The sequence below is a fragment of the Triticum urartu genome, chromosome 2 (genome assembly GCF_003073215.2).
Source record: "Triticum urartu cultivar G1812 chromosome 2, Tu2.1, whole genome shotgun sequence".
In the NCBI taxonomy this organism is placed as follows: Eukaryota; Viridiplantae; Streptophyta; class Magnoliopsida; order Poales; family Poaceae; genus Triticum; species Triticum urartu.
In genome coordinates this window covers 359,034,190-359,046,913 of record NC_053023.1, presented here as the reverse complement: position 1 = coordinate 359,046,913, position 12,724 = coordinate 359,034,190, and positions in this window count along the sequence as shown.

Genomic DNA, 12,724 nt, shown 5'->3' with positions numbered 1-12,724 from the left:
ACCATAACCAAAATATGCACATGGGGATTTATCGGAAGTGTTGTTTGATGTTTCTGGCCTCATTTAAACTTGCCTAAATAGTTAGTTTACTTATGCTTCACCCCTTGTCATGTTTAAAAACATTTAATATTGTTGGGTGCATAAATGAGAGCGAACTAAATATTTCGAATGTGGTGTTTCGTCAATATGCAACTTGTTGCATATTGGGCTCCACTTAATATGTTGTATTGATTGTTGCACTTTGTCATGCTATGCCTCGTTAAAATGGACATGCATCATACTTGTTTGTGCATCATGCCATGTTTATGTGTTGTGTGTTTACCGTGTTGTTTGCTTCTTTCCGGTGTTGCTTCTTCTTGATAGTTCTCGTGACGTTGCGATTGTGAGGATTCGTTTAACTACGCTTGTTCGTCTTCTTCATGGACTCGATATTCTTCCTATCGGGAGTTCAGGCAAGATGACCGTCACCTTGGATACCACTACTATCTTTGCTATGCTAGTTGTCTCGATGCTAACACTATGTCGCGCTACCTACCACTTGTTTATCTAGCCTCCCAAATTGCCATGATAGCCTTTAACCTTTTCACCCTTCCTAGCAAACCGTTGTTTGGCTATGTTACCGCTTTGCTCAGCCCCACTTATAGCATTTCTAGTTGCAGGTGCAGTTGCAGGTTGTTCCATGTTGGGACATGGATATCATGGGATATCACAATATCTCGTATTTCATTAATGCATCTATATACTTGGTAAAGGGTGGAAGCCTCGGCCTTATGCCTGGTGTTTTGTTCCACTCTTGCCGCCCTAGTTTCCGTCATACCGGTGTTATGTTCCTTGATTTTGCGTCCCTAACATGGTGAGGGTTTATGGGCCCCTCTTGATAGTTCGCTTTGAATAAAACTCTTCCAGCAAGGCCCAACATTGGTTTTACCATTTCCCTAATAACAACTAAAAACTTGCATAGGGACCGGCTAGCACCCGAGGACTCTTAATCAACCCCCGGGCCAATGCTTCGCATGAGTGTTGCTCCAAACTAGGCGATGTCCAGCGCCCCCTGGGCAACCAGGGTCTCAGCCAACCCGATGTATGGCCCATCTGGTGTACCCTGAGAACGGGATACGTGTGGCTCCTATCAGGCTAGGTTGGTGCATTGGGAGGTCTTGCTGGTTTTGTTTTACCATTGTCTAAATGTCTTGTGCACCGGGATTCCGAGTCTGATCGGATGGTTCGGAGATGGAGGATTGTCTCCGCGGATCATGAGCTTGTCATGGGCTAAGTTGGGACACCCCTTCAGGATTTAAACTTTTGGGAGCCATGCCCGTGGTTATGTGGCGGATGGGAATTTGTTAATATCCGGTTGTAGAGGACTTGAAGTAAACTCATTTAAAATACACCAACCGCGTTGTGTAACCGTGACTGTCTCTTTTCGGGGAAGTTCGAGAGGAGAACACGGTTTGGTTATGTTTGAACATAAGTAGTTCGGGATCACTTATTGATCATTACTAGTTTGCGACCATTTGCATATTTTCTCATCTTATTCTTATACTCGTAAGTTAACCACCATACATTGCTTACACGCTGCTGCAACCTCACCACTCACCTTTTCCTACCCATTACGCTTTGCTAGTCTTGATACCCATGGTAATGGGATTGTTAAGTCCTCATGGCTCACAGATTACTACAACAACAGTTGCAGGTACAGGTAATGCGATGACCTGACATGAGAGCGATGCTTGATTGCTTTTGGAGTTCTTCTTCTTCAATCAAGGGATTGGTTCCAGGTCGGAGGAGCCTCGACTACCAGGGTGGATGTCGTTTTTCTTTTTCGTTAGATTTCATCTGTAGTCGGATCCTGCTCTTTTGTATGATGATTGCCATGTATTGATGTATTATTGTATGAATGTTGTAACTTGTGGCGAGTGTAAGCCTTTATCTTGTATTCTCATCTACTCAGTACATGGTATGTTGTAATGATATCCACCTTGCTATGCACTGGAAATGCGGTTGTGCCCCAATCATGAGTTCATCACATGATTGGGATAGAATCGCATCTTGGGCGCTACAAGTTGCTATCAGAGCCTTACCGTCCTTAGGAGCCCCCTTGATTGATCGAACCGCTGTCGTTGTTGAGTCTAGAAAAATCTATTTTGAGTCTAGTTATATATCGAAGAGTAGGAATTCTTTTTACTCCTCAGCCCCTTCATCGCTCTGGTGAGCAATCCCGACGTAGATGTTTGGACTTCACTCTCCTCATTTTCACTCAAAAAAAATTTAGGATCACACGGGTATTATTGGATCGTTGTGATATCATTGTGACGGGAATTCTGTCTTGGTGCCTCCTGACTTTTACGGGTTGTGGCAGTGTCCCGGGGAGTTGACCTCCAAGGTGTTTTCGTCATAGTGCTTATCATTTCAGTTCCGAAATACCAGAGTTCGCCGACATTGAAAACGCTTCTATACTCTTTGTGGTGAGAGTAGTTTGACGACACCCAGTACTGGGGAGAGTGATCAGATGCATTGCCACATCTAGTATATCGGATGTTTTCGGAGGTCTGAGGTACATGATTTCCGAGGTTTTCTTGGTTATGTGTTGACGGATAGATACAGTTGGAGTGTAGGATGTATTAGTTGTGTGAGATATTTGTGCCTCCCTATATCCCTACCACGAGATTGCATAACCAGAAAGTTTCGGGAGTTAATAGGTGGGAATTCAAGTAGTTACCCAGGATATCTTTTCGACAAATGCATGATATGAGATTGGGATTAGATGTCTAGTGGTCCACCTGTCCACGGTTGGTTTTATAGTAGTCTCATTGCGTCTTAAAGAGTCCTTGGCTATGCTGACTCGGGGACGCTTCGTACGTCATGTGCACTGCCTTGTACATGATGGTGTTGCACGATCGAGCCCGTGCGGGCCCCACCATGAAAATTTCGGACGAAATCTCTATCATTTGTTTGTTTCCGGCTTATTCTGCAAGCAAATCCTTTGTTTTGTTTTATTTTTGGTATTCAAGTTGCTTCGATGTCAAGTGTTGATTCCATACCATTCCTAAGCAGTGTTCTCATATTTCTATGTGAATACTAATCCTTCTTGATCATTGAGGTTGTCATGTTAATTCTTTTCCAACCGATGTGCTTCTCTTCAAGCTAATTCAATCTTCTTCACCATGTTCAAGATCAATTATCAGCATTATCAACGGAGTTCATTCCATCCATCTCCAAGTTGCCTTTGTTTTCCCGCCCTCCCATCCTTTTATTTAAGGACTCAGAATCTTTAATCAAGTATCCTTTTATTCATCAAAAGTCGTCATTCTTTTCCTTTAATATTCTTAACCGGTGATTTCTTCTGAAGATGCTCAGGACCTACAAGTTTTTTTTTCATTTTTCATTCTTGTTTCTTCTTCGGTGGACTAAATTCAAGCGTTGTTGATCATATCCCTTTCCTCATTTCAAATGCTTTACCATACCGGTGCATCTCTTAATCATTCACCTCTTGCCATTCTTCTGCTCCGGAGTGTCGAAGATATCTCAGAAGATTCATGTTTCCATTCTTAATCCTTTCAAGGTATTTTGAGGTTGTTATCTCATACAAGCCATTCAAATCAACTGGTGCATTATCGCTTCCTAAGCAATCTTTTCCAACAGTGTTTCTTTTGAGTCGGCCCTAGCCCACAGGTATTTTCCCAGGATCTTACCCGACTCTTCAAATTTTTTCTAGAGTATTATCAAAATCCTTTCAAAGTTTGACTTAAGAATGAATCTCCATTAGTATTATGCATTCTCCAAGACCGCTTTTAAATTATCTTCATCTTTGGCTTAACATTTTATCTTTTCATTCATCCGGAGTGTCTCAACAATTTGGTGGTGTTTCTCCCCGTCATTCTCAGCTTTGAAGATCAAAGAAGAGTTTCTCTTAAATCTTGTCCATTCTCTTGAAGATTCATGGTTCTCCCTCCATGTCGTCCTCATAATATTTTTGATTGTGAGAAATTCTTTTCATACCCATCCGAAGCATTTCATGAGTTGTTTCCATTTTATTACTCCGAAGGCCATCATTTCATAATTCTTCATTCTCAGCTTTTAGCTATAGTTCTTCAATTCTTCCGGTGCAACGTTCAAGTATTCTCTAGTCAGCTTATCATCTGTTCATTCTCATGTATCTAAATTTACTCAAGTATCTTCGTTCATTTTTTTAATTCTTCCCGGGGATTCATTCTCTTTTCATCATTCATTTTCAATTCTTACGGTAGTTCGTTCAATATTTCTCTTCCCTTGTGTTAGTATCAATTCATTTGTTCTTTTCAAGTCCTACTGGTTGTTGGTTCAAGTTTTTCTCAAGTTTGCGGCATAGTTCTCTTAATCCTTTCAACAAGAATAATTAGTGTGCCAAATCCATTTCTTGTCATCAATTTAATTTGATGAAGGATAAGCATACAATAAATCTTATTTTTATTTCCTCAAGGTGGTTAATCTCTTCTTTCCAAAGTTCGTTCATCATATCACATTCTCGGTTTGAAATGCTTCATCTTTTCTTTTCGAAGTTCCAAGCTCTCTTAATTGTATCATCACGAAGCTCCATCTAAATCATTGCAAGGGTTCAACTCTTTTTCAAACTTCAATTCATCGTTAATTATCGGTTTTTATTCGGAGTTCATCTAGAGTTTCTTCATGGTGGTTCGTCAAGGATTCCTTTCATTCTTCAATTGTTCTTCAATATTTCTCTAGAAGTTAAGATCCGCCAAGCTATACTCTAAAATAAACATGGTGTTCAACACATGTCTTGTTTTGAGGATTTCAAGCATTCTTCATCCTGTATTCCGAAGTGCAATTGCTTCCCTTTTATCTTCTTATGTGGTGCTATGTCATTCTTGATAATTTCCCTTCGTGTTTAATGTTTCACAAGTTTTCAAGAGTGACATATTTTAAACCCATCATTTTCAATTTGTTCACGAGATCTTTTAAACCCATCAATCTCTTTGTTGGCGTCATCATGGTATAAATTTCACTTAAAGCCTTCCCTAAGGAATGTTGCTAATTGTGGTGTCTATCAATAATCCAAGTTTCCTCCTATTCTCGCAGTGAAAGAAGTTTTTCATCTCTTTGGTGCTCTCACTCAAATCAATGGTTTCCGTTAGTGGCCGTTTGTCATCTCATAATGTTGATATGTTTCCATAAGCCCACTACAAGCTTATTCTTTTCGTTGTTGGTTTTCCCACAACTCCATTCTAACCTTCTTTGAAGGATGCTTTCCAAATTCAATTGTGGTAGAAGTTATCATTTCCTCATAATGTTGATATGTTTCCATAAGTCCACTACAAGCTTATTTTTTTCATTGTTGGTTTTCCAACAACTCCGTTCTAACCTTCTTGGAAGGATGCTTTCCAAATTCAATGGTGGTAGAAGTTATCATTTCCTACTCCGTTCTCTTATTCCGATGATCTATCTTCTAGTCGTTCGTTCCAGAGGCATTGTGATGTTGCTCTCGTCGACCAATCATATCATTTTCTCAAAGATCATGTTCTTTTATTGCTTTATGCATTTTAACCGGAGTGTTGTGTCTATCATTCCTCTTTTAAATGGAGTCTCACCCAAGTGCTTTCATTTTGCCAAGTTCATATTCTATTCCTTTCATTTCCAACTCGGGTGTTGTTGTAATTGATCTTTATTGTTCCTTGTGCATCTCGTTTCAACCGGAGTGCTTGCATGTACTTCTTGTCCATTGTAACCCTTTTCTTATGTCTTTCAACCTACAAGGTTCTCGTAATGTTCCTTGTTCCTCTTTTCTAACAGAGTGTTTTCAACTTTGTTCATCTTTGTTGTATTCTTTCTTTCAATTTGTTCAACCTCTCAAGGATTGTGGTTTCACTCATTTGTCAAAGAAGCAACTTTGTTTTACATCTTTCTCTTCCGTTTCTCTCCGGTGCCATCCCTAGATCTCGGGGTGAGATCTCTTGTAAGTGGAAGAGTGTTGTGATGACCCGAGACCAACACTGTAGATGGCTTCCATGTTTTTCGTTGTTGTCATGTGTTTCGTTTGTTTGTTGCATTCATCATGTCATCATTTGCATTGCATCGGCACTCCGTTGCCGTCATTTTTTTAATAGTTTGCATCCGTTCATAATTGCCATGCCGCCCCTTGCCTTCGTTGACCGTTCCGAGACCAACCGAGTTTTCTGAGTCCCGCTTGTCTGGCCGCATAATCTCTCCGCACAGCGCATCGACCCCTCCTGTGCGTCCGAAATATGTCCCGAACCCGACCCAGGCAGTCGTTACTGATTGGTACGGATCATCTCCAAACATCCCTAAAATATCTTCGTTTTATTTTTTGGACTCTCTAGCCTATTTTTCCCGTCCGTCCGATTACGACCGGAGGACCCAAATACCCCTAACTCTAGCCACCTACTATATACAATAGACCCAACCCTAACTTCTAGGGAGGATGTCCCATCCATCCATTCCTGCTGCCGCCAGCCACCTTGTCTCCTCCTCGATTTCTGCGTGCCCCCAATCGTGAGCCAGCCTCCAGATCCACATGTGTGACACTCCAAAAATTTTAATTGGTTTTCATCAAAAACTTTGTTGGATTTTTATTTTAGAGGGCATTTAAAATGTCTTTTCCAGAAATCCTTCCTCTTAAAAACTTCCTTTTCCAGGATTTTATTTTTCTTCAAAATATAGTGTTTGATCTTTTGAAACTTCTTCTCTGTTGGTTCCCTCTCAAATTATTTTTGGAGTTTAATCTTTTTCTTTTAAAAAGAAAACTCTATGAAAATTTGGGATTTTCATGTCTTAGAAACCACCCATGACTTGGTATTTTGCCCATGTGGTAAACCCCTCCAAAAACCTCCCCTTCTCCTTGTAATCAACCTAAGTTCTCTGTCCCAACTCATTCAAGCAAGTTTTGGATTTTATTCTAATTATTTTTCCCCTCAAATCATTTCTGCAAATTATTTGGAGCCTGGGAGATTTTAAAAGCAAGTTCCCTATTGCATTTGAGTTTTGACCTCAAACCAACTCCTCTGGATTGTCCTTAGCATCCCACAACCCAGAACCATCTTGATCCACCTCCCCTCTTTTCAAATTTTTCAAAATTCAGTCTCTGCAAGTTTGGACGATTTGCCAAATTTTGTGAAATTCATATCTACACTTCTCCAAAAATTCCACCAAAATTCAGGCAGCCTACTGGAGCAATGAGTAGCCACTCCACCAAAAATCAGCTCAAGGAAAAATCCCCAGAGGCCAAATTCATTCTGTCGAACACCTTGCATGCACTGTTGCTATTCATATTCAGTAATATTCAGTTTCAGTGTCGTTTTCGTTCGTCAGTTTCAATCACGCGTAGACAGTGCCCTTGGCACATTCCTTGCCGCCTCTTCCTCCTGTCTGGAGCACCACACGTGCGCTTGGCGCCTTCCCGGCGTCGGCGGCGCCCTGGCCCGCCCGCGCCGGCGTGTCTTGCGGCGGCCGAACCACCGTAGCGGCCGACAGGGAACAGAACGGCGGCTCAACGCCATTCGGCGCCGCCCAACGCTCCTCTGCTCTCCACGTGGCTCATGCATGCCAGCGCACGCACGTGGCACCGTCGCCGTGGCCCGGCAAGCACGGAACATGCTACCTGCCGCCGACGGGCCCGCGCCGCCCCGTTCTATCGAGCTCGCCCTAAGCACCAAATCCAAGCCTGGTTAGCACCTAAATGGAACCGGTGGACCTCCACGATGACGCCCAACTCCCTAATCTCCCCCGACGAAGCGCTGCGCCGCCGTAACCATCGCCGGAGATCCCCGTTCACGGCCACCGCCTCGAATCGCTTATAAAAAGGACCCCGAGCTCGCTCACGAGCCCCACACCTTCGATTCGCTCCGGTGAGGCCGTCTCCGGCGCCCAAACCCCGTCAGTAGCCCCCTCTAGCACCCAGTAAGCTAACCCCCTCCTCAATTTGGCCTTCACAGCTCTCTCCGACGAGGCCCTCGACCACCCGAACCACCGTCCGCCGGAGCAAGGCTCGCCGCCGACGTGGTACTCGCCGGCGACCACCACCACCACCAACCGACGCGGAATGGCGCCCTGAACTCGGAGGTACCCTCCGATCCCTCTGCCTCGCCGTGGATCGCCGCCGGCGACCACCGCGGCTCTCGGGCGCCGACGAGCTTCGTTCCCCGTTGAAAATTTAAACCTGACGAGCGGGACCCGCCGTCAGCCTCTCTGTCCTTTCTAAGCGGAGCGTTTTCTGAAAACGCCTTCTGCCAAATACGCTTTCCCTCTGGGCTGGCGTAGTTGCTACCGAAACGTTTTCTGTTTTTATAAGCTAGCCTCTGAAAACTTTCTGTTTCATTACAGATGAGTCCCTGGACAAAAACCCTTATAACTTTTTAACATAAAGGAATTTTTGAGTGACTCTTTTTTCTGTCCTCTTCAGATTTTTGTCTAGTTTTTTATCATATTTATTTCAAAAATATTTGGTATACTTTTTGTGCACCTCACGGTATTCACGATAGCGCGTATATTTTCTTTATACCGTAGATACCGAAGGAGGTGACGGGACCGCAAACTTCACCGAGCTAGGCTCCGACTACTCCGAACCAGGCAAGCATGTTCGAACTTTTGATATGATGAGTGTCTTAGCATGTTTTGCATTTAGTTAGTCTCATGGCATGTTGTTGAGCATACCGATGAACGTCTTTTCCATGCATTGTTGAGGTAAGTGAGTTCGATGATCCATAAGTGGATGGATGTGAGTATGAATGGCCATGTGTTGGCATGAGGATGGGTAAGATGGCAGTGTTGTAGCATGCCAGTCTTATGCCAGGCTATATGACTACAGTGTCAAACCGTATCGGTCCAGTTCCTCCCATTTCCTTCCCTGTACTACCACATGTTTTCGGCAAGGAATATGGCTTAGTAAGTTGCAAACCGCTTTCCTGGTACACACCAAAAGGAGAGGCCGGGATGATGGTTCCATGGCCCTGGATTAAAGCCAGTCATCCGGTCAGGGGGCATGGGTGTTTCCGGTTGGGACCGAGAGGGGGGCACCCCTTAGAGCGCGCGTATATAAATTTGATCCCATGCTATTCGAGATTGTGATCTCCCCGTCTCAAAAGTTTTTCTTGGACGATGTCTAGGGTGATTCCTAGCATCGAGAGGTAGGATGGGTGTGTACTGGTTAGCTGTGTTTTCTTCCGAAAAACCGTAAACGGAACTAGTCCTTCGTGACTACGGAAATCCGTTGGCTGTGGGAAATTTTTGTACAAACTCTGCAGAGTCATATATTCCTTGAATCATCTATTCCATGTCCAAGTTCAGTATTATCTTATCCTGACAAGTGCCAGTTTTGATGGCAGAGACTCCGGTGAATCGCCTGATTTCTAAGTCCGGTTAAATGATTATTCCTGTGGATGGACTAACCCGTTTATTTTCATGAATTGAATATTTATTATGAGCATTACTTCCTTGTGAATAAAAGCGCTTTATGTGGTGTCGCTAAGACGCCCGACTGTGGCATTTCTTTTAAAGCCCTTTCTGTGATGTCGCCCCGACGTCCGACTGTGGCATTTCTTTTAAAGCCCTTTATGTGGTGTCGCTAAGACGCCCGACTGTGGCATTTCTTTTAAAGCCCTTTCTGTGATGTCGCCCCGACGTCCGACTGTGGCATTTCTTTTAAAGCCCTTTATGTGGTGTCGCTAAGACGCCCGACTGTGGCATTTCTTTTAAAGTCCTTTCTGTGATGTCGCCCCGACGTCCGACTGTGGCATTTCTTTTAAAGCCCTTTCTGTGATGTCGCCCCGACGTCCGACTGTGGCATTTCTTTTAAAGCCCTTTATGTGGTGTCGCTAAGACGCCCGACTGTGGCATTTCTTTTAAAGCCCTTTCTGTTATGTCGCCCCGACGTCCGACTGTGGCATTTCTTTTAAAGCCCTTTATGTGGTGTCGCTAAGACGCCCGACTGTGGCATTTCTTTTAAAGCCCTTTCTGTGATGTCGCCCCGACGTCCGACTGTGGCATTTCTTTTAAAGCCCTTTCTGTGATGTCGCCCCGACGTCCGACTGTGGCATTTCTTTTAAAGCCCTTTATGTGGCGTCGCTCAGACGCCCGACTGTGGCATCATTTCCTTATATTTATTTGTTCACCTTTCGAGGCGTCGCTTCAGACACCCGATCGGTTTTCATTTATGTTTGTTGGGATTTCAGGCGGACTACCGCCGTTTCCCTTTTACTTACTTCGTTATGCTAATCTTTGAATGTACATTGGTGAATTAATCGTGACGCATTCATGCATGCATTTGTTATATCTTACGTCCGAACTGTCTTGCGAGTACTTTCCAAGTACTCACCTGGCTTGTTGATTTGGCCAGATGCTGACGAAGGCGATCTCATGGATGAAGATTTTGATAGCGAGTCCGACGCCTAGAGGAATCCCAGTCAGTCTCGTACGACCCTGGATTTGGTCACTGTATTATATCCGCTTTCGCTACCAAATAAATTCATCGAGCCTCACCTCGACGCTCGATGAGATGCCAGTTTTAGAGTCATGTATCTCACTCCCCGCTATGTTTTTCCACCACCACCCTATCCTCGAGTCAGTAGTATGCCTCCACACCACTGTGTCATGTCAGCCATTATGTATAATTATTGGCATGCTTGTAATAATTTGGTTGAGCAACCGTAGCTCAACCCTGTAATATATTTTATGCTACTGGCTTATTGTATCAAGAATTTGTCTACCGGTAAGGAGAATTTTTCCCATACTGGACTCAAAAGATTGGTTTCTCAATAAATATTTTTATTGGAAAACCGGTCGTGACAAGCTTGGTACCAGAGCCAGGCTGACTGTAGGAAGCCACTAGGTGCGATCGCTAATTGGTTATTAGCATGATTGAGCCATTTCATAGTTTCTTGCAATTGTAGTCATTTTCTGTCAGTCGGCATAAATTTATGATCTGACCATGCAGAATTTTTGCCTACTTTTGTAGATGGCCGACAACAGCTGCGAGTCTCAGACCTTCGCCAACGTGCCCGATGGGTTCGTCAAGCTTCTTTCCTTCATCGTTCAGGTCGCGATGGGGCCATCTGTGCGCCCAGTCTTCACACTCTGCCAGCAACGAGTCAACAACAGTCTGACCATGCACCAGGCCGCGGTGCAGTTCAAGGGAGGGCGTGGTGAGTTACGCCGCTTCTGGTTCTTGGGAAGAGCCATGCCTACGGAGAGGCATGCTATGCAGATGGCAGCCCGCGAGGCGATAGCTCGTCTCAGGGATGTCCTCCCCGTGATGAAGACTCGTTGTTACCGTTATCTTCCATGCCATGTGCCTTACACCTGTCACTATGCATTCTCCTGCCCCAGAGGAGAACGAGACGAGGCTTTTGAGATGCTCATTGAGTATCTCCGGGCCCTGGAGGCAGCCTTCGACAACCTGGTGGACGACTTCGTGGCTGCCCGCATGGACTCAGTCCATGGCTGTGCTGCCAACAGGAGGGAGCTCCTACCCATCGCACCGCCACTGACTTTGGTCTCGTCCTCAGCATCTTATGCACCTACTCGTCGCCTGCCGTCTACCGAAGAGTTCAACCAAGTCATTGCGCCCACTCCAGCGCGCACTACACCACCCTGCGCGCCCACTCCTGTTCGTGTTGTTCCGCCCCTGGCACCCGCTCCATCTACTCAGCGCAACACTACACGTATGGAGCCTATTAGCGAGGAGGAAGTCGAGTCCCCAGCCTCGCTACGCCTCACCCTCGGCAGGGCAAAGGAGATCGTCAACATCTCCGCCTGAGTACGCTTAGCCGCCATGCAATGTACCGCTTTGTATGATATGTTTATATGTACATAGGTTGTGAGAAGTAGCTTGTTTGTGCATCATGTAGGATCTAGAGGAGTGCACTAGCCTAAATAACATGTCAGGATTATGTACACATATCCTGAGTGATGTAATGTATAATTACCGCTCGCGTGTAAGATATGTAATGAGCAGTCCTTCTCCGTGCGCAAATCGATTTGTTTTTCTTAAGTAAGCTTGGTTATTTAATTTTTATTTGCCAGCTTTATGCATTTATGGAATCGTTTTTGCGACTCTTTTCGCTTTTCTTATGGGTTTTACAAAATATATCCCCAGAGTGAAAAATGTGTCGTCCTTGGACTCGTTCCATGCCAACTCCACCAGAGGAAAATTATGATACACAACCCAGCAACAAGTTCAAACAAGGACAGTCAAGCCAACAGGGCAATGAATCGGCACTTTCACAAATGTGCCGCCTTTATGAGCAGAGTCAGCAACAACATCGGGAAATGATGAACCAAGTCATCAACATGGGAAATCACCATGGACAGTATCAGCAGCATTCCAAGTTATCTGAGCTACAGAAGACACGTCCCCAAACATTTTCTCATACTAACAAACCTCTTGAAGCCGAGGATTGGCTTCGAGATATGGAGAGAAAATTAATTATTGCAAAATGTTCAGATCTCGAGAAAGTACTATATGCTCCGCACTATCTCACAGGAGCAGCTACATCATGGTGGGAGAATTTTCTGCACATGCACCCCAACGAAAATGATATAACCTGGGATGATTTCAAGGAAGGTTTCCGTGGTGCACACATTCCCAAGAGTATTATGAAAATCAAGAAGAGAGAGTTCGATGACCTCAAACAAAGGAACATGACAGTGTCAGATTACAACGGTCAATTTACTCTATTGTCTCGCTATGCCAATGAAGAGCGTATGACTGAAAGCA